The sequence below is a fragment of the Manis javanica genome, chromosome 1 (genome assembly GCF_040802235.1).
Source record: "Manis javanica isolate MJ-LG chromosome 1, MJ_LKY, whole genome shotgun sequence".
In the NCBI taxonomy this organism is placed as follows: Eukaryota; Metazoa; Chordata; class Mammalia; order Pholidota; family Manidae; genus Manis; species Manis javanica.
In genome coordinates this window covers 237,304,711-237,327,848 of record NC_133156.1, presented here as the reverse complement: position 1 = coordinate 237,327,848, position 23,138 = coordinate 237,304,711, and positions in this window count along the sequence as shown.

Below are 23,138 nucleotides of genomic sequence, written 5' to 3'. Positions count from 1 at the left end.
TTCAGAGAGGAAGGGAGAAAGAGCAGGTATACAAGGATAGGTCAAAATGACAGAAGCTTTGACAACAGTTAGTTTTCATCTGAAGACTGGTACTGAAAGGAATTTTTTGCTTAACCAAAGTCTGCCCCAAATCAGGGGCAAACATTGAAGGGAAACTAGCTCTTTCATTTCTGACAATGAGAAGGAAGAAATTACAGATCTTTTCGGGAAAAAAAAATGTAGATATTTTCTGCCATAAAATGAGAAAAGGTGCCTATACTTCTGAATACAGAAATAGCTAAACCTCTAACAGAGAAAATGAGTGAAAAATATACATAATTGGTAAAATAGTAAATTCTGAAAATGACCAAAAGTGATCAAAATAAAAACTTGATTTCATTAGCAATATAATTAAAACTAGATGCCAATTTCTCCTAAAGAAACAAAAGACCATTTAAGTTATCACACTGTTGACTCTTCAGAAAAAATGAGATAGATATGCTCATACACTGTTATGAATTGCTATTAATTTGTTTCCAAAAATTAATCTGACATAGATATCTAGAACCATTAATGCATGCATATGCTGAGCCAGTATTTCCAAATCCTGAAGAAAAAATCAGAAGTTTAACCTAAGAATTGTTATTTGTGGAAGAAAATAAACTCCTAAATTTCTAAAAGAAAAATGGTTAAATATCTTATGGTCCATCTTTCTTCCTGTCGGTCTAACTAACAAACCTATTATCTAGAGAAATAATCAGATGAAAAACATACATCAAAATGTTAAAGTGGGCTCTTACTAAATCATAGAGTAAGGGTGACTGAGGGACTCTGTTTATATTTTTCCAATTTTCTACATTAGGCAAGTTTTGATCATATAATCAGAAAAAGAAATCAAAGTAAATGAACAAAAGAACTATACTGCTTTCTAAGAGAGCAAAGTTTGAATGCAAAAAGACCTAGGATTATATTCTGATTTGAATCTCTGTTACCTGTACAACATTGGTTAAAAATTACTCACTCTTGGGTGACAGGTCACATGCCCCACAAGGGACGATAACAGGATACTTACAAGGTTACTGTGAGGACTGCATGAGGATACCTTACAGGGTGTATAGTTTTCTTCCTCAAATCCAACACACTTCTGAATGGTACCTACTAATGAAATCAGAAGATCAAAATAAGATCTTTTTCAGTCGTGCTAATTCTGTCATAAAGCCTCCTTTGCATCCTCTGGTGAGGGTCAAGCTCAGCCTACTAATAAGCCTCTTGAACACAGAGCCATCCTGTGTGAGCTTCAGCGCTCTCTCTCCTAAGCATCTGTTAGGAAGGACTGTGCCCTTAAGTCTGCCAGAAGTTCCGTAGTTCACACTGTCCACTCAAGATGTGTGGGCAAACCTGACAATAAGAAGAGAGCATTTTGGACAGCCATTGTCCTTGCTGTCCCCCTCAGCATATGTTGTTTTGGGGACCTGGCACTCAGATGGGAAAGTCAGACCACATCACTCAAAAGCAGGATGACACCTCTGCCTGAAAATGCAGCAGGAACCAACGGTGTGTCCCTGAGACAGAAAGCAAAATCAGAAGGCAGCGGAAACTGGAAGAGGGAAGAGTGAAATCCACTCCTGGCCATCACAGGAAGTTGATGCAATCCGGTCTGACTCCGGGGACAGCTCTGGTGCCAGCTTTGGAGGCCACATGGCTTCTAATGAGGCCAGGCCCACTAGCAGCCCAGAAGAGTGGGTGAGCAGCCAAATTTCACCCGAGGACAGAACCAGCCGTAACAGCTGGTGAGTGAATTAACTTCAGGCAAATCGAGTGGCCCCAGGTGGAGGGACATTTGGAAATTTCCCTTACGGTTAGAAAAAGAGAAAACATCTTAGGGAACACAGCCACCACAGCCCTCTTATTTTCTTCTAGCTTCTTCTGGCAGTCTTCTCTGTAGTACAGGGGACAGGAGATAGGACAGGGACTCTTTGGAGCTTGAAGAGGGGAGATTAGTGACACACCAGAGTGTTGAAAGCCAGCCGGTTAGGAATCTGGGGATTCATCAAGGCAGAATTCCCTGCTGTGAAGAGAGAACTCTAGGTGATGTGAGCTCCTATGAGCAGAGCACAGCTTTAAATCTCCAGCTCTTACAAAAACGCTGGGTCCCCAGCATTTGCACAGAACACATTGCTGAATGGTGACACAGTGCCTCTCCCTCAGAGATTTACCTGACCACAGAGCAGACTGTCCACATAAATCCTGTGTCCCTGCAAGTGCCCAAGCAGAGGCAGCAGGCTGGTCCTGCAGGGAAGGGCCCGGAGGCGCTCATGCATTGAGGCATCTGACAGAATTCAGTGGAATTCAGGGCGAGTCAGGGCCTGGCAGTTTGGACACTGTCCTGCCACCTAGTGGCTGAATCCATAAATTGCAAGAGTAGTTCTTTGACCAATGCCCTAACGAAGCAAATTTGAAAAATCTTCATGAAGTGAAGCCATTTTGACAAATGTCAAGAAGAGATGTGTGCATTTCAGAAGGATGGGTAGGATAAAAAATAAGCATATGCTGTGAGAGAAAATAGCTTCCCTGCTGAGAAAGAGGCCAAATCACATGTGAGTGGGCAGGCAGGAAACAAGAGGCAACGGGGGACCCAGTGCGGGTTATTCCAGGAAGATCAACCTCCTGAGGTTAACCGTCCCTAGGCAGCCAAGGTGAGAGGCTTGGTAGCGCTCCCCTCCCCTCCCATTATGACATTTTCAAACCCGTTCTTAAAAGCCTTCCCACCACGGCACCAAGCCCTTTGCTTTCGGCACCATCAGCGGGCCTCGCCTCCCCTTTTCCTTTCTCCCGCTTCTGTTGATCCCTTCGCACTCCTTTGTTTATTCAGCAGGTTCGGACCACCTCCTAGGTGTCACCGACTGTGCTGTGTGCTTGGGACACAAAACACAGAGGCAGCTGAGGAAGAAAAAACACAGCAGAGCAGGGGCCAGGGAGCCCAGTGCAATGGCAGGGGACCCCGTGGTTTGCTGAGAGGGCAGAGGGGAGCTCCCCACATGGGGCTGGGGATGGCAGGAGGGGTTTCCGGACACAGATAAGGTCCTGGTGATATCCGAGTTCAGGAGCTAAAGAGACAGAGAGGTACTAATGGGGGGAAGTGGTATTGGGGACATTTCCAATAGAAGGAATATAACTTACAAAAAAATATGTATACGCAGAAATGCTGGAGGAACAACTCAGAGTGGAAAGGGGGCCACTGCTGGAGAATTTTAAGCAGTGTGTGTGTGTGTGTGTGTATGTGTGTGTGTGTGTCTGTCTGGTGGGTGGACACCTGTACAAATGCACATTCTGGAGAGATCACTGTGTTGCAGTCGGAGAGGAACAATTCTGGAGGCTGTGGCTGCACAGGACAGGAGGTCCTTCGGAGGAGGAAAGCCACTGAGGACCAGCCTGACCAGAGGGCAGGCTCAGAGCTTCAGAAGCCCGTCCTGAGCGACCTCAGTGCGCTTTCCAGGTGCGCGGGTCACGGCAGGGGCCTCGGTTCAGGCTACCAGATGGGCGTTTCAGCATTCTCACACTGAGAATACCGGGGTGAGCTACCCGGGGAGATGATCACTGCCGATCTGTGCCCTCTGCTGTGCCCGGTGGCTGCGTCCTCGGGCACCTGGGCACACAGGGCCGGGCAGGGAGCTGGGGCTCAGCCTTCCTCATCTCCCTTCTCCTCATGGCCTTTTTGTCTATGCCTTCTATCACTTCTCAATTCTCACCTCTCTCTTCTACCCTGTCCTCTTTGTTTAAAGAGAAACTTATTTAGACTCACATTCCAGAAAAGTAATTTTCAGAGGAGGTTCTGACCTGGTGTTTGAAGATGGTACCGGAGGACATCATCCCTGGACCCCAGTTCTGCCCCTGGAACTTCCATTTTGACCCTTGGACTTAGAAGTGCCTCCCCGCCCCACATCCCCACCAAGTATTCCTTCCTCAATTCCTTTTTCTTCTTCTGTGAAACCTAAGAAAAACTGATGCTGAAGGGGATTCTCTTAAGGCGGTTTTCCTGAAAAAGACGACTCTTTAAACAAAAACCCAGACATTACCTGAATGACAGACACATAGATGGCAGGAGTATTAAGGGCATCTGACTTTCCAGCATGAGCAGGGAACCAAACGCCAGCTTTGCTGGGGATGAGCCAGGTGGCCTGTCTCTCACTGGAACACGTCAACCCCCCACCCAGCTCTTCTGTGGGCTGAGATGGCCAATTCTGGTTGCTGAGCCCATCTTGTCACCTCCACTGGGGTCCTGGAAACAGCCTGAGCTCTTTTGTGGCACACTGTAAAGTGTGCCTTCAGCTGCAAAAGGCCAGGTGCTGCCAGGCCTGTTGGCTTCAATTAGTCTCCTGCCTGGGGCTGGGAGAGGGTAGAGGGAAAATGTGAGTTGAGTCCAGGCTACGCCTCCTCAAGCTCACGTTTCCCATAAAGATTCGAGGTGGACTCTTTCTTTGTTGGGGATGGGGTTTCCCTGGCCTCATGGAGAACCCACAGGGGAAACTGGGACCCTACTTGTTTCTCTCTTTTCTCCTTCTTTCTTCCTTCCTTTCTTGGGTTAATGCCAAAATCACTGGACTATTTCCTTTTTCCCGTGACAGAATGGAGGGAACATTCTCTTTCCATGTCACCCAAACCACCACGTTCAAATACAGAGAAAAGCTCTGCAAGTCTTTGAAAATGGCAGGGATGTGATGTCCATGGTAGAAGCAAAGGGCCGAGATCCTTCTGAGCGTGTGAACTTGCCATGGCATCGAAGAAAGAGTCTAGAGCCCGGGGTCAGGGACTCTCATCTGAGGCCAAATCCCATTCCAACTACTCCAAAGTTTATTGTTCTCTTTGAATCCTGATTTTCTTATTGGTCAAATGGGAATAAAGATATCCATTTATATTAGGGTTCTCCAGAGAAACAGAACCAGTAAAGATTTATTTATATAACAATTATATATATACATACATGTGTATAAAGGTTATGGGAGTTGGTTCACATAGGTTTGAAGACCAAAAAGTCCCAAGATCTGCCATTTGCAAGCTGGAGAACCAAAATTGCCAGTGGTGAAGTTCAGTGTGAGCTCAAGGCCTGAGAATCAGGGGGCCAGTGGCGTTAAGTCCTACTCGGAAACTTTAGGACAGAAGATGTGTGTCCCAGCTCAGGCAAAGGGGGAGAACTCACCCTGCTGTCTGTTCTGGCGGATTCTGGCGGAGCCCTCGGTGTGTTGGATGACGCCCACCCACAGCAGCAAGGGTAATTTTTTAAATTTAAACGACTGATTCAACTACTAATTCCTTCCAGAGACACCCTCACAGACACCCCCCAGAAATAATATTTTATAAGCTATCTGGGAATCCCTTAGCCCAGCCAAATTGACATAAAGTAAACCTACCCCATAGGGTTTTCTTAGGGATAAAGTGAGACGGTGAGAACTGGGAGAACCTTACCTTTTAGAAACCCTCCCCTTCTTCTCTTTCTTCAACTTTGTTGCTTGTCTGCTGTTGATCGTGTCATAATATCTCCAATGCAGGGCCTCCACATGTACTGTTACCTTTACCTATCATACCTCTTGGTCCCCACCCTCTGATAGGACCCCAGGATATTTCTCAGGTCTTAAATACAGAACCCTCTTAGAAGTCTTTCTTCAGCTTCCCAAAATGGGAAGTGTCCTCTAGTCATTCACACACATGGTTTTCTTGGCTTCACTTTCTCTAATTAATTAATTCATTATTAATAGACATATAGTTGACACTCAATATTATATTAGTGTCAGCACAGTTATTTGACATGTATGTATATTACAAAATGCTCACGATGATGAGTGTAGTTACCATCTGTCACCATACAAAGTCATTACAATATCGTTGACTATAGTCCCTATGCTGTACTTTCATCCTCGTGACTTATTATTTTGTAATTGGAAGTCTGCATCTCTTAGTACCCTTTACCTATTTTACCCATCCATCTGCCCCCTCCCCTCTGTCAACCACCAGTTTGTTCTCTGTATGAGTCTGTTTTTATTTGTTTTGTTTGTTTTTCAGATTCCACATATAAATGAAATCATATGGTATTTGTCTTTCTCTGTTTTACCTACTAGCATAAAACCCTCTAGGTTCATCCATGGTGTCACAAATGGTCTTTTTTATGGCTGGGTAATATTCCACTGTACATATATACCACATCTTCTTTATCCATTCATTTAATGGTGGACACTTAGATTGCTTCCTTATCTTGGCTACTGTAAATAATGCTGCAATAAACATAAGGGTGCATCTATCTTTTCAAATTAGTTTTTGTTTTCTTCAAATTAGGTAACTGCCCGAAGTGGGAATTACTGGGTCATATGGTATTTCTACTCTTTACATTTTTGAGGACCCTACATACTGTTTTTCACAGTGGCTGGAGATGACAGTCCCACCACCAGGGCACAAAGGTTCCCTTTTCTCACATCCTTGTCAACACTTGTTATTTCTTGTCTTTTTGATACTAGCCATTCTGACTGGTGTGAGGGGGTATCTCACTGTGGTTTTGATTTGCATTTCCTTGATTTGTGATGTTGGGTATCTTTTCCTGGGTCTGTTGGCTATCTGCACGTCTTCTTGGAAAAAATGTCTATCCAGGTCCTCTTTGGCTTCACTTTCTAGTATAGGATGCAACCAGGCCTTAGCGCAGCTCCAGGGCCCTTGATGTGAACCTCCCAGCTCTCTGGCTCGGCTCTTATTACGCTATTCTTCTCGAACGTTCATCTCCTCCGAGGAGGGTGCTCACACTGTCAACAAGCTCCACCTCTGCCCAGTGATTCACATCAGACTGCCGCTCCCCAACTCCGGTTGCCCATGGCTCCGATACTGCTTCTATCAAAGTCTTCTCCTACCTCACCAGGCTGTGGACTCGTAGGTGGGAGAAACCTTGCTCTGTCCATCTCCATAACCTGTTTCTCACTGCAGTGTTTACTGCATGAGAGTGCTGGTGTCAAACACATACGGACTACTCCCTGCCAGGCCGATGCATGGCTTGACGAGCTCCCTCACTAATCTTCCTCTGTGGCTGAGTACTGTCCTGACTGGCACTACCTTGCCTTCTCAGTCTCAACTGGGAGATCTGAGCCTGTCTTAATTTTTAAAAAGTTTTCTTTACTAGAGGCTTAATTATAAATTAATTAGGTTAGAAATAGGGAAGAATTTTGGATTGCCTACTTTTGCCGGGTTTGGAAGGGCAGTATTTCTCAAGTTATTTGAATCACTTGCAAAAGTCCCAGATTCCTCGGCCCTTTTCCAGACCTACAGTGTCACCCCTGGAGGTGTGGTCATCTGCACTCTCGGCAGGTGCCCTTCGCGGTTCCCACCTACCCAGCCACTGGGCAGAAACAGGCTTGCCCGACTGAACAGATGCGTTGCATATGCAGATTATCTGATCCCTCTGGGGCTGTCTGAGAATCAAAAGACAGACTTTGGCAAGCAGGAGATATTATTAACCCAGAGTTTATCGTGTGCTAGTGACATTTCAAGGGGCCACAGAGGAAAGAGCACAGATTTTGGCAATAGATTTACCTCTGAATTCTGGTACTGATACTTACTGATCGTGAGACTTTGGGTCAAAGTACTCCACCTTTCGGAGCCTGTTTCTTTAATGATACAGAATAAATCTTAGAACATTTATAAGAATTCGATGAAATTACATATACTGCCTAGTTTAGCAGGTGGCAAACCATAGACATTTCATCAAGTCTAATATTTTCTTCTTTGTATCCCTTTAACATGAAGCAAAGAACTCAATTACTCAGCAACACAAGAGTCAAAAGAACTGATTCCATCATTCAAATCCATTTAGAATATAGGAGTTCACGTTTCCCTCCCCTAATGTTCAGTGAGATGAAGTAGAAACAAACGCAGGTTTCCAGCTTGAACCTGAAGACATCTAAAGTGTCTTGAGTAAAAACACTAGATGTTGAATGTGAGCTAGTATTTGCCACATGATCTTTCTAGAACCATTCTGACTTCTTCAACTATCTGCACATGCGCTTCTGAGCTGATTTAATATTAAGACCCGAAGAAAGAGCAGGAGATCAGTCATGCAACTGATCAGTCCAACTGAGTCAGACAAGGACTTGTAAAAATTTCAGAGCCACTAAAACTGAGCTTCAGAACCTCTTTTCCTGATCCTCCCTCACTCCTTATCACCATTTTTGAAGCATCGCACATATTCTTTGCACTTTATCATCACGCATCTTCATAAAACACTGCTTTGATTTATTAACTTGGTAGAAATTTCTAGGATTCACAGCCAAGAGAAGGAATAATGAGAGGGATAAAGAAAAAGAAAGAAAAGGAAGGAACTCCTAATTATTGTCAATAAGTGTCATTTTTCTTGCCAAGTTTCTAAATTCAAAGACTTTTCAAATTTTCATTTTAGATAATTTTTCTTGAGACTATCAGTCCATTTTCATTCTCAGATTTTCACATCTATTAATTCACTTGCTCGCTTATTCCCTCGACATATGTGGCCACTAAGTGTCAAGCACTATTTTGGATGCCTACTTGGTTTATAAGATGAGGTGACTGAACTAACAACTGATTATAGACGTGCTGATTTCTATGTTTTTCCCCCATATAGATGCAAGTAAATTGAAAAAAAAAGATATTTCTTCAATTGGCAGTTAAGGGTAGGGGTTACCGAAGATAGATACAACTTCGGAGTCATAAAATTATACCTAAAAATAGTAGATTTTTGCATCATCCAGGGTAGCAGACATCTTTCCAAAGAAAAGATTCATTGTGAATTCTTCTTTGAGCGTCCATAAAATCATATTCGTTACTAACTAACTCATACCCAAGTAACAGTGCTCCCCGAGAACCAGCTGAGCCAGAAAGTGTGGAGATGTCAACATGTCACCTTTAAGGCTGTATCTTTTCTGATGTAACATTACACCTGTCACCTCTTTGAATGTTCAGTCATTGGGAAATCTCCTGAATTTTGTCTTTATTTCCAAGGGCATTCTGGCTTTCTCATACATAAGCCTGTTAGGAAAAATATATTCTTCTAAGTCACCCAAACACTTGTAGTACAGAAAGTGTCAAGAAACATAAAGGCCTCTAGAAATTATTTTAGTGTTCTGAACGTACTTAAGAACTCAGGAAACATCTTCCGTGCTGAATACATATTGCAAAGAAGCCCATCACCCAGTCTTCTTGGCTGTAAGCCCAATACTTGAGCTTTCCCAGAGAAAATGAGGGTCCACTCTACCTGGGGGACTTCACACAGCGAAGGTTTTCAGAAGGTGGGGAATGCTGCTAAGATATTTTCCAGAAGAAGGGAACACTGAGAAGCAGAGGTAGGGCCAGAAACAGCACACGGAACGATCAACTCCATCCCCTGTGCTGGAGCCTCCGGGTACTAAGGTGTAGTCTTTGTGGTTTAAGGGTCTGAGGAATGCAGTTTGGTGTTGCCAGAGAGGTTAGACATGGATGGTCACTGAACATCTGTGCATTTCACTATTCATACAGTACACCTCAATTAAAAAAAAAGGTTGTAAATCTGGATCTATTTGTTACTCTATGCCCTACAACCTCTCTGAGCCATAGTACTACAACGTCCTCTCTGAGCTGTAGTGTCCTCATCTGAAAACTCAAATGGACGCAATTTATTGAAAACCTGCCTTGTGCCAGATTCTCTCTTAGCAGCTAAGCAAACATCAATCCTAAAACTCCCAATAACACTACAAAGAAAATTGAATTGTTTGACTTAACCAAGATCAGTCGGGCTTCCACGGTTCACAGGGCTGTTATCATAGCGGTTTCTCCTGCTGTGTGAAGTTGTTGGGGAGATCAACTTTCACAGCGTGTTGTAACTTGGTGAGGTATTCTATGGGTTTATGTTACTGCTGCTGTTCAATCCTTTGACTGGGCTGATTGCTAATCACAGAGAGAAAACATTCACCCCAGTGGTGAGACTTGTAGGGCAGCAGCTAAGGGCCACTGCCTCAGCCCTGGCTCTTCAGTTTCCAAAGCTTTACCCTTGATGGTCTCGTCCTTGTGTGTGAAGCTGTGTGATTTGGTGACGATTCTGGGAACTTCCCACTTTTCTGCCCTTGTTTCAAGACGTTGACACCCTGAAAACTGAAGAGTGAGGCAAGCAGCTGGAGAGAAGTAAAGACACATTTGCAAGATGCCGTGTGGTGCTTTTCTTCCCTCCCTTTCCCCGAAATGCAAAGCGAAGTGCAGTGTGACTAATTACACCAGAGAGGGAAGCAGAAGCTCTCAAGTTAAAGTATTTTGGTAATCATGTTTACCGCGGGTAAAGTACGCCTGCATTAAATAAGTCAAAACACAGCGCGCAAAATTTGGAATGATTCCTTGAGCACTGCAAGGACGGAGTTGGATGTAGAGATGATATAATGTCCAAGTGGAGACACTGTAAGAGAAGATAAACCATCTGCTTCAACTAAGTCGGATCCACTTGAAAATGCTAATCGTGTGGCAGCAGGATGATTAGACTACACTTAAAAAAAAACCGCTTTTTTTGGTTAAGAGATGCACTGCATTGTTCCTGGAGTCCGGGCTGCCCACAATTAGAAGGAATGTTATTACCTAAAGCAGGTGACTGTCGGTATCAAAGTGTGAGTCTCAGGCCCTCAGAGGCCACACGGACCGTTCGGGCTCTGCTCTACGTCTTGGTGGTTTACAGGTGGCCCAGAGAAGGTACTTAACCTGTCCAAAGACCCACAAATATTTCATGAGCCATCCAGAACCCACTCCAAGCTCACTGCTCTTACACTTCCTGTTCTAGTGGAGAATTGAGTCCTGTGCTGATAGGAGAATACTACCCAGCCAGACCCAGTCAGAGCCACCTTGATGACAGAGCCCAAAGAGACCTTCACTGGCTCCTGGGTGCAGACTCCAAGCTCCTCATGCTGCAGGCAATGTAAATAGGGGTCACAGGGGAAAGACATGCCTGCTCTGGACTTCACCACAAACCATGCAGTGGAAGTATGCAGCACGCCCACTCTTACAGACATCCTGCTCTGGGGTGGGGACTGTGTGGACCTCAACCTAGCGCACAACTTTCCTTCTGATACTGATGGTGATGCGGGCACTGATGGTATGATGAACACAATAGTTATGTGAATGCATTTTGAGAGCTCACTGTATAACAGTTGAGCACTTTGCATACATGATTTCATTTAATTCTACAAAAAAATCCCAAGGTGTGTGTTAGTTTCTAGGACTGCTATAACAAAGCACCACAGACTGAATGACTTAAGCCACAGAGCTCTGTCAGCTCAGCCAGAAGTCCAACATCCGGGTGTCACGGCTCCTGGGACGGAAGGTTCCAGGCCTTTCTTCTTGGCTTATAGATGCCTGTCTTCTCCCTGCGTCTTCACTACCTCTTCCCTCTGTGTCCAAATTTCCCTTCTTATAAGGACACTAGTAGTATAGGTTTAGGGCCCACCCAAATGACCTCATTTGGACTCTCTCCAAATAAGGTCACATTCTGAGGTCCTGGAGGTTAGGACTCCAGCATGTGGATTTTGTGCAGGCAAACATCAGCCCACCACAGGCTGGTGTCATTGTTGTTACTAAGATTCCCCTCCTGGAGGTAACTGAGGCTCAGAGCAGGTAACCAAGGAGCTCACTGTCACAAAGCAAGCAGGAAATGATCTTGCAATAAACTATGGGACCAAATTAAAAGCCTTTGTTTTCTTCCTAAAAATACTATGTTTGTTCCTGTATAAGTGAGGCCTGGGTCAGGCTGACAGAAAAGGCATGGTCTAGCCAGGTTCTGGAAACATCCTCTCCTAGCTGATCTCAGTAGGAATCTCTTTTCCCTGAAGAAAATAATTTCCGACAGATGGAGAGGTTTCCTACTCCCCACCTGGTGGCTGGGGCCCGAGCCGCCTCCTGATTCTCGCGGTCCCAAGTGTGGCCTGATGTCTGAGTCTCAGCCATTACCACCTCATCAGTGTCAGAACAAGAAGCCAGGCACAGCCTGCCAGGGGGCCTGGAGACTCTTCTGTCTTCAACTGGGGGGAACTAATGACAGCGGCTGCACACGGCCCACTCAGGTGAGGCTTCTATCTGACAGGGAAATTCCTCGGGAGGAAAGCGACTCGGGCCTGGGAGGAGAGGGAGGTGAGTAGGGGGTGGGGAGGGCGGGAGCCAGCCGGGACCATGGGCTGGAACACTTGGGAGTAACACGGAGGAAAGCGAGGGCAGGGGCGGCCACTTAGAGGGGCGAAGAACTGAAAGTCAATTGGATCCGTTACAGCAAAATGTGTCTGATCAGAGTAGCTTTTCTTCAAATATTTCAGCACAGTTTTTCCTGAGTGGAACTTACTTGTAAGTCATTTTTACATGAATTTCACTGGGAATTTAAGGCCAGGTGAAGCAGCCAGGTAAGCCAAGGCATGAATCATGGGACAGAGTGTGACATGTGCCCCGAATCATGGGACAGAGTGTGACATGTGCCCCGCAGCAGATAGAGTCAGAAGGGCTGGGTTTGCGTCCCGGCAGGACCCGTGGCCTTCTGGGAAAGCATACGAACTCTCTGAGTGCCCATCTCTGCATCATAACATGTGTGCGCCGTGAGCGTGTCCTAACGCACTGTGACAATTCAGTGAGATACAACATGTGGAAGTGTCAGAATGAGCTCTGCAGGTCGATGGTTAATAAATGTTTTAGATATGGGATAACTGCATAGCGCGGCAGGGGCAGCTGGCAACAGGGCGTCGGGGTATAAACCAGTCCTCCTGGGCCACAAACAAAGAGGTGTGTGTCGTCATGAAAGGTATTTGAAGGGGCTGTGTTATGAGACAGAGGTGTAACTCCATGCCCCAAATCATACTATTGTAAGAAAAAATCTTGAAGAGCAGGGTTGCAGTGAGACCAGTGGTTCACACAGACAATCAGCTACTATGCAGAATGGCCCATTGAGCAAGCATGGACTCCTAGGAAAGCCAGTGAGCCTGAGCCTGAGACCAGCGAGGGGGAAACAGGATGGGAAGCCTCAGTGGCAGGGCCTTTCATGTGCCCCTGCGATGAGGAGTCCAGGTGCTGAGCTGCGGAGTGGCTCTGCTGGGCACCGTCCCCCCCTCAGCTTCCTTTTCTGATGCACTTCCTTCAAAAGTGCCTAATAACTGCAAATGCGTGTCTCTCATCCCTTCCTGGCAGATAGGGGGCTGAGGGCTGTGAGCAGGGAGTGACGTGTCCTGAGTCACACCGCACATTTAATCGCTCACCTCCACGGAAGCTAGCTATCTTTCTCCCACCGTCCCAGTGAGAAGAGTCTCTCGCAGTGGCTTGCCTGTAGAGATACAGCAAGCTAGGAGCAGAGCTAGGAGTTAAACTTTGGTCTGTCTGAGACCGACGTCCATGCTCGTCACACTATATTTCTACCAGTAAAATAACAAAAAAACTAACACAGCATTGCCTACAGGCCAGGTATGGCTAAGGTCCCTTAACTCCGTCCTCTGCACAGTGTGTACAGGGTAGGACCGCTTATGACTCACAGACGAGGATCTGGGGGCTGGATGACTTGAGAAAGTCAGGCTTTCTCTCCAGTCACACTGTCCACATCTACAGTTGGGTAGCTTTGCTCTTACGCTGTCCCTCTGCCTGGGTCTCGCATCCACGGCTGCAGTGGCCCATGCTGCTGGCCCGCCACAGCCCATGCTGACCTCTGGGCCTTGCATGTGTCAGGCAGTGAGGCCAGGGGCAGAGCTAATGCAGGAGCTGGCGTCCCACCCCAGCTAGTCCGCCTCCCCAGCACTTCACCACAGCATCAGTGTGCCAGGGCTGCCGTAGCAAAGTGGCCCAGGCTGGGTGGCTTAAACAACAGAAATTAATTCCCTCACAGTTCTGGAGGTCACCATACCAGCAGAATGGCCCCTTCCAAGACCTCTCCCTGCCTCATGGATGGCCACCTTCTCCTGTGTCCTTGCTCCCTATGGACAGGCTTATCCTGTGCATCTGTGTCCTCGTCTCCTCTTCCTATAAGGACACAAGGTCACATTGGATCACGGCCCATACCAATGATCGCATTTTACCTGAATCATCCCTTTAAAGATCCAGTACAGTCATGTCGTCAGTACTAGGGTTTAGGACTTCAGCGTGTAAGTTTCAGGGTGACATATGCAGCCCACTGCAGCCAGGCTTCCTGTCCAACAGCACCATCTGCAATCACAGTTTTGCTCTTATGTTCGTCCTTCACCAGGGTCTTGCCCTTGTGGTTGCAATGGCCCGTACTGGGAACCTCATACAGCCTACATTGACTTATGGGCATTGAATGCATCAGACAGTGAGGCTTAATGTCCTCCAGAAATTTACTCCCCGTATATTAGATGGTATTAAACACCTAAAGATTAATCTCAAAAGTTTTCTCTTCCCCAAACTCATCATTCCTCATTTATGAACTTAAAAAAATTACGTGAACAGACAGAGACAGTTGGAGGAGGGCAAAGGTAGAGACAGAGTCAGATATGTTGCCTCTGGGTAACATATAACAGCTTGCTGTGCTCTCTTGAGGTTGGAGCTATAAAAATCTGCAGTTTGCCATGAGAAAATATTTGTTTTAACATTAAGACAAAATAGCAAGATGAAAATTGTACATAAACACGGCCATACTTAAATATAAAACTATAAATAAGAAATAAAAGATGGGAAGTGCATTGAAGTGTTCACATTGGTGTTCTTCCAGTACGGTGGTAGGAGAGGTATTTCTCCTTATATAAGTGTTTCATATTTACAATAATATAGTTTTTCTAATTTATTTATAATACTTGATAATTAAAAACATTTAAAAATAACCTAAAGTTTCCAAAGATTGATCGCCTTATAATTAAGCTTATTTGTAGAGTCAAGAGTCTGTAGAAGATGCCCACCACCTTACAACAAGCCTACAAAGCCTTTGAGCTCATTCATAAGACAAATTACACATCTTTAATGTACATAAAGAGCTTGAATGTTATTGTCAAAACACTCTCACAAAATCAGTTATTTGATTCACAAAGCCACCTTATTCAGTACATGGACCAATGACTAATATTGTAATAGGGCATAAGATGATTAAGGATCAAAAGAATCAGAGGGCTGGCAGTCCAGAAGAGGCAAGTCAATGAGGGCCGTGAGTTCTGGTTTATTCATTCCCTCTACCAATAATATGTTTCTAAGTTTCTCTGTAAAAATGCAGAGTTACATCTATATGCTACCTACAAGAGACTCACTTCTAAACCAAAGACATAGACAGACTAAAAGTGAAGGGATGGAAAAAGATATTTCATGCAAATAATAGGGATAAAAAAGCAGGAGTATATCAGACAAAACAGACTTATACCAGACAAAATAGATTTCAAAACAAAAGAAAGTAACAAGAGACAAAGAACAACATTACATGATGATAAAGGGGTCAGTCCAACAATAGGATATAACCATTATAAATATCTATGCACCCAACATAGGAGCACCCAAATAGGTGAAACAAATACTAACAGAATTAAAGGGGGAAATAGAATGCAGTGCATTCATTTTAGGAGACTTCAACACTCCACTCACTCCAAAGGATAGATCAACCAGACAGAAAATAAGTAAGGAGACAGAGGCACTGAACAACACATTAGAAAAGATGGACCTAACAGACAGCTACAGAACACTCTACCCAAAAGCAGCAGGATACACATACTTATCAAGTGTACATGGAACGTTTTCCAGAATAGATCACATATTAGGCCACAAAAAGAGCCTCAGTAAATTCAAAAAGATTGAAATTGTGCCAACCAGCTTCTCAGACCACAAAGGTATGAAACTAGAAATAAATTAGGCAAAGAAAACAAAAAAGCCCACAAACACATGCAGGCTTAATAACATGCTCCTAAATAATCAATGGATCAATGACCAAATAAAAAAAGAGACCAAGCAATAAATGGAGACAAATGAAAACAACAACTCAACACCCTAAAAGCAGTGGGATGCAGTGAAGGTCGTGCTATGAGGGAAAATATAGCAATACAGGCTTACCTCAAGAAAGAAGAACAACCTCAAATGAACAGTCTAAACTCACAAAGAAACTAGAAAAAGAAGAACAAATGAGGTCCAAAGTCAGTAGAAGGAGGGACATAATAAAGATTAGAGCAGAAATAAATAAATTGAGACTAAAACAAAAGAAAGAATCATTGAAAGCAGGAGCTGGTTCTTTGAGAAGATAAACAAAATAGATAAACCCCTAGTCAGACTTATCAAAAAAAAAAGAGAGTCTACACACATAAACAGAATCAGAAATGAGAAAGAGAAATCAGTATGGACACCACAGAAATAAAAAGAATTATTAGAGAATACTATGTAAAGTTGTATACTAACAAATTGGTAACCTAGAAGAAATAGACAACTTTCTAGAAAAATATAACCTTCAAGACTGACCCAGCAAGAAACAGAAAATCTGAACAGATCAATTACCAGCAACGAAACTGAATGGTAATGAAAAAACTACCTAAGAACAAAACTCCAGGACCAGATGGCTTCACTGATGAATTTTATCAAACATTTAGCAAAGACCTAATACCCATCCTCCTTAAAGTTTTCCAAAAAGTAGAAGAGGAGGGAATACTTCCAAATTCATTCTATAAGGCCAGCATCACTCTAATACCAAAACCAGGCAAAGAAAAGAAAATTACAGACCAATATCCCTGATGAGCATAGATGCAAAAATACTCAACAATGTATTAGCAAACTGAACTCAAAAATACATAAAAAATATCACCCATCATGATCAAGTGGGACTTATTCCAGGGATGCATTTACAGATGGATTAAAAAATCCATCAACATCATACACCACATCAACAAAAAGAAGGGAAAAAAATCATATGATCATCTCAATTTATGCTGAGAAAGCATTTGGCAGAATTCAATATCCATTCATGATATAAACTCTCAACAAAAAAAAAACTGAGGTATAGAGGGCAAGTACCTCAACGTAATAAAGGCCATATATGACAAACTCACAGCCAACATCATACTTAACAGCGAGAAGCTGAAAGTATTCCCTCTAAGATTGGGAAAGAGAGAAGGATGCCCACTCTCCCCACTTTTATTTGACATAGTACTGGAGGTTCTAGCCACAGAAATTAGACAACACAAAGAAATAAAAGGCATCCAGATTGGTAAATGAGAGGTTATGCTGTCACTGTTTGCAGATGATATGATATTACACATAAAAACCCTCAAGAATTCACCCCAAAACTACTAGAACTAATAACTGAATTCAGCAGTTTCAGGATACAAAATTAATACATAGAAATCTGTAGTATTCTTACATACTAATGATGAACTAGAAGAAAGAGAAATCAGGAAAATGACTCCATTTACAATTGCATCAAAAAGAATAAAATACCTAGGAATAAACCTAACCAAGGAGGTGAAAGACCTATAACCTGAAAACTACAAGACACTCATGAGAGAAATTAAAGAAGATACCAATAAATGGAAACACATCCTGTGCTCATGGATAGGAAAAATTAATATTGTCAAAATGGCCATCCTGCCTAAAGCAATCTACAGATTCAATGCAATCCCTATCAAAATTCCAACAGCATTCTTCAATGAACTAGAACAAATAGTTCTAAAATTCATGTGGAACCACAAAAGGCCCCAAATAGCCAATGCAATCCTGAGAAGGAGAATAAAGCTGGGGACATTTTGCTCCCCAACTTCAAACTCTACTACAAAGTCATAGTAATCAAAACAACTTGGTAGTGGTACAAGAACAGACCCATAGATCAATGGAACCGAATAGAAAACCCTGAAATAAACCCAAACATACATGGTCAGTTAATATATGATAAAGGAGCCATGGACATATAATGGGGAAATGACAGCTTTTTCAACAACTGGTGCTGGCAAAACTGAACAGCTACATGCAAGAAAATGAAACTGGATTATTGTCTAACTCCATATACAAAAGTACTTGAAATGGATCAAAGAGTTGAGTGTAAGCCATGAAAGCATAAAACTCTTAGAAGAAAATATAGACAAAAATCTTTTGAATATAACCATGAGCAATTTTTTCCTGAACACATCTCCTCAGGGAAGGGAAACAAAAGCAAAAATGAACAAATGGGACTACATCAAACTAAAAAGCTTCTGTACAGTAAAGGACACCATCAGTAGAACAAAAAGGCATCCTACAGTATTGGAGAATATATTCGTAAATGACATATACAATAACGGGTTAACATCCAAAATATATAAAGAGCTCACACACCTCAACACTCAAAAAACAACTTGATTAAAAAAATGGGTGGAGGATCTGAACAGACACTTCTCCAAAGAAGGAATTTGGATGGCCAACAGGCGCATGAAAAGATGCTCCACATCGCTAATCATCAGAAATGCAAATTAAAACCACAATGAGATATCATCTCACACCAGTAAGGATGGCCACCATCCAAAAGACAAATAACAAATGCTGGTGAGGATGTGGAGAAAGGGGAAGCCTCCTACACTCCTGGTGGGAATGTAAATTAGTTCAACCATTGTGGAAAGCAATATGGAGGTTCCTTAAAAAACTAAAAATAGAAATACCATTTGACCCCAAAATTCCACTCCTAGGAATTTATCCAAAGAAAACAAGATCCCTGATTCAAAAAGACATATGCACCCCTATGTTTATCACAGCACTATTTACAATAGCCAAGAAATGGAAGCAACCTAAGTGTCCATCAGTAGATGAATGGATAAAGAAGATGTGGTACATATACACAATGGAATATTATTCAGCCATAAGAAGAAAACAAATCCTACCATTTGCAACAACATGGATGGAGCTGGAGGGTATTATGCTCAGTGAAATAAGCCAGGCAGAGAAAGAAAGACAAGTACCAAATGATTTCCCTCATTTGTGGAGTGTAACAATGAAGTAAAACTGAAGGAATAAAACAGCAGCAGAGTCACAGACTCTAAGAAGGGACTAGTGATTATCAAAGGAGAGGGGTGGGGGAGGCTGGGTGGAGAGGGAGGGAGAAGGAGATTAAGGGGCACTATAATTAGCAATCACAATATAAGAAGGTCACGGGGAAGGCAGTACAGCATGGAGGAGACAGGTAATGACTCTATAGCATCTTACTATACACTGATGGACAGTGACTGCAATGGGGTGGGGGGGGGGGCTTAATGATATGGGTGAATGTTGAAACCACAATGCTGCACTTGTGAAACCTTTGTAAGATTGTGTATCGATGATACCTCAATTTAAAAAAATGCAGGGTTAATTTCAAGTAGAACAGATTCTATAAATGACTGCTTCCAGTTGTACAAATGGCAGTACAGAATTTTGTTTTCAATACACAGTTAGCAATTTTAAAACTGTGTAGTTATTTACCAAATTTTAACACACTGGAGGCAGCCAATGTATCAATTCATACTACCAGCTTAATCTGTTTTGAATAGCCCTGAAATTTTCTTGCATGCATGCCGTGAGTATATTTAACTTTATGTCAGATTATGTCATTAAAGGTGAGCCTGTAGCTCCACACCAGCCCTCAGAAGATTTAGACTCATGCAGGGGTTTGGGCTTATCTAAGTCCACATGTGAACCATGCACTGCTGCAGCCTAATACAGGCCTTTCTCAATCAATGCCCCGCAAGGCTCAGGTGCCCCTGAGTGGTTCGCGCTCCCATCCCAGTTTTGTTCTCCCGGCCATGATAAAAGAATATGTGATGTGTCCCTATGTGATCTGTCTTACTACCAATACGTCTAGGACTTATGTGCTTTCTTTCTGTTTTATTTGCTGAGTTAGGTTTCGTTTGTTTAGTTTTGCTGCTTGTCTAGCTTTAAACTTTTGCTTTGACTAAGAGAATAGTTCGGTATTGTGGTTTGTCTGTAAGAGAAGTTACATGTCGCTGACGATTGGTTAAATTTTAGACACTTTTTTTTTCATGTATAGTTTAAGTTTTTGCAACAGATTCATAAATTAAGTTGTGAGAGTGAAGGCAAACTTTTAAAAAAATCACTATTTGCATGTTCCTACATGCTTGAATAAAGATATTTTAATTTTGTGCAGGCATAACAAAATACCAGAATAAATTAGATGCTGAAGACAAGACTCTCAGTCCCCTTGATTTCACATGCTTGTGCCACAAAACAGCTTCATTTTATAGGTGCTTAATAGAATAACATACTATAAATTCATACCTTAAAATATACTGATAATAAGAAAATAATGATTTCATCCACTCCATACTTTAGAAATCTACCTAATAGTGCATTTGAAAATAAAATAATATTTTCTTTATTAAAAGTTTGGAAAACATGAAAGACCGATACCGTACTGATTCCGTACTTTGAAAGCAGAAATTGTTTCTGCTCTAACACAAGATTCACAGTGTCCCAGAGTTCATGTTCTGGTTAATCATTGGTTATTTTCAGCCTTCCCCATGCTGCATGAGTTCTTGCAAAGAGAACCAGGATTTGGGATTTTCCCTGGGAAATAACCATTTACTCATTGCTTTTGTTGTTATTTACTACACGTTGAAAAGCCTGACCAAGGCAAACTTAAACATAATTCTCATCTCCTGTGAACCAGGGCAGAGGGGACATTGTCATTTTTCTAGTCTTCACTTCCAAGATGTTGTACAAAGCCAGATTCCAAGATCTGGAGGTTATATTACGTCTTCCCACATAGAGAAAAAGAAGTTGGCGTCCATGACACCGTCACCCTGAACCCCACTGCCGGGCTCCATTGCAGAGCTCAGGAGGGCGGTATTCCCTTCGGAGGAATCTGGGGAACGGGGCTGTCCTCTCTCGTCACAATGCTTGGAGGCAGAATTTATTGACATTTGGTGGGGATGCTGGAGGCAGGATGCACTCCAATTCCCAGAATACTTATTTATAGAATTAAAAAAAAAAGCTTATCTCTATATTGTGAAACTTTCAAGTCCCTCACTTCAAATCCATGCAGGTGAAAAGCTTTTTAAAGTTATCTGAACTGAGAACCGAGTTCATTTTACAGACATAAACACACAGCCCTCTCTGCCCAGCTTTATTACTGAATTTTCCAAGAATACCGCCACTTTTGGAGCGCAAGAGGAAATTGCACTTTGTCTTACGGGAATTTTACCAATAGTTAGTCACATGTCTGAAAATGCGTAACATTACCGTCACACTGCTGGTGGCATTTGGATGACCACGGCAACATCTGTGTCAGTCCTCAATTGTAGCTGTCAGAATCACAGCAGGGCTGTGTTCGCCAGCATCTGCCTCCTTCCTCATTTTCCTTTATTATTTTTCCCTAATACTACAGTAAGGGGAAGTATAGAGTCATGTATAATTATATATTGATTTGTTACTTCAAACAGAAATGCACAGGATGTAGTTAAACACACCCTTCAGTTCACTGTACATTACTGATATTGGCTCAAAGAAGCTTCCCTTGTTTTATAATTTATTTTCTTTTATTTTCATGGCACGTTCCCACTCCCCATATGTGCTTTTTAATATTATATAATGGGTATCTTTCTGTTAGCTTGTGATCTTTCAAAATGGGTACTATTGACATGATTGCCATTGTGTAGCACACCCTCACCCTTCTTATGGTCCCACTAAGTGCCACGATTTTAAGGCATATGCATGGAGCTACATGTGCATGGAAGCAATCGAGCGCTGCCCCTAACCGCTGCCTGCCACAGGGCCACTGCCTCCCTGGGGGGACACAGGTGGTTTCGTCTCTGCCACCAGGACCAGTGACCGGTGAGCCTCCTTGTCCCTGTGTCTGTGTGGACACGGCAGAGACTTCCTTAGGGAGATCTCACTTATACCAGGGAATGGACCGCCGGGGTCATGGGGGCCACCTCCTGTAAGCCGTGGATGGCTTCCTTTATCACAGAGAAGATAGCTGCCCACGGAGCCTTACCTGGCTCCTGCAAAAACCTGCCCTGGGCTGGACCTGTTCAAGTCCAGGTAAGCTGCTGACCCGAGGCCCGGGGCCCAGGAGGCCCCGAGGGGCTGTGCCCCAGCTCTGCCACAGAGATGCGGCCGCTCTGCTGATATGGAGTGCGGAGCAGAGACGGACACAGGTGTTCTCTGCCCCCTAAGGCCACTGCCAAGGAGTTAAGTCCAGGAGCCACCTGTGACTCCTCCCACCTTCCCTGCCCACGCTGTTTCCTCAGCCGTGGCTGCCCAAGCCAGTGGTCCTCAGCTGCACTTTGTTACTTCTGGCGCTGTGCTCCGGGGCGTCTCTGCTGCTGCCAGGTGGGGGCCTGACGCAACTACCCACCCGGCTTTCCCAGGTCTGCACAGGCCCGGAAGTCAGGAAGCTCAGTGCATGGAGCGGCCCTCGGGCATCGGAGGGTAGCAGGCAGCTTCTCACTGCGCCCCTGCCCTGGCCCGATGCGCTGCTCTCCGGGCCCCCAGGCGCCCCCAGCCCCCAGGGTGCACACACCCTCAGGTCAGCCCTCCCTCCCTCCCTGTCTCACTCTTTCCTGACCCCACTTCCCCAAATAAGCTCTCTGCATCCATGCCACTGAAGTTCTGCTTTTCAGGGACCAGCACTAGAGAGGCCACCCAATATTGGCCTTCACATTTCATATTTATTTTTATATCCTGGTCCCCGGCTCGTCTACTAATGGGTCCTACAAGTCACACATAATCAAAGTCAGCCAACAATTCTCCCAAGTCTACATTATAAACTGCAACTGCTACTGAGGATCTAACAACAAAAGAAGCATCTTTATCCTCACGAAGCTCTCACCCGAGTGTGGCAGACAGACAGGCAAACGGACAACCACCATGGAAAGATACGTTTCTCATTAAAGTTCAGGGAAGATTATGTTCTTCCATCCTGGGCAGCAGTAACTTCCAACTGCCTCTATATGCAAAGAAACATTTACATAAGGCTGTTTATAAACTAATGACATAAAAGAGGGAAATACAGCACCCGACAAGCTCTGTCCCTGAACAGTGCCGTGCGGGCTCACGAGCAGTCAGTGCCCCAGGGCAGGCAGCGCTAACACGGCGATCCTGCCCACCCAGGCTCAAGGGCCTCACTCGGCAGCCTTCCCATTTGAGTCCAGGCAGGAAGGATCTGCCCACAGTAATCTTGCAAATGAACAGTGGGGTTTCAACAAGAACCTGTGGCTGCTGGTGTGTGGCTGTTTGTACCA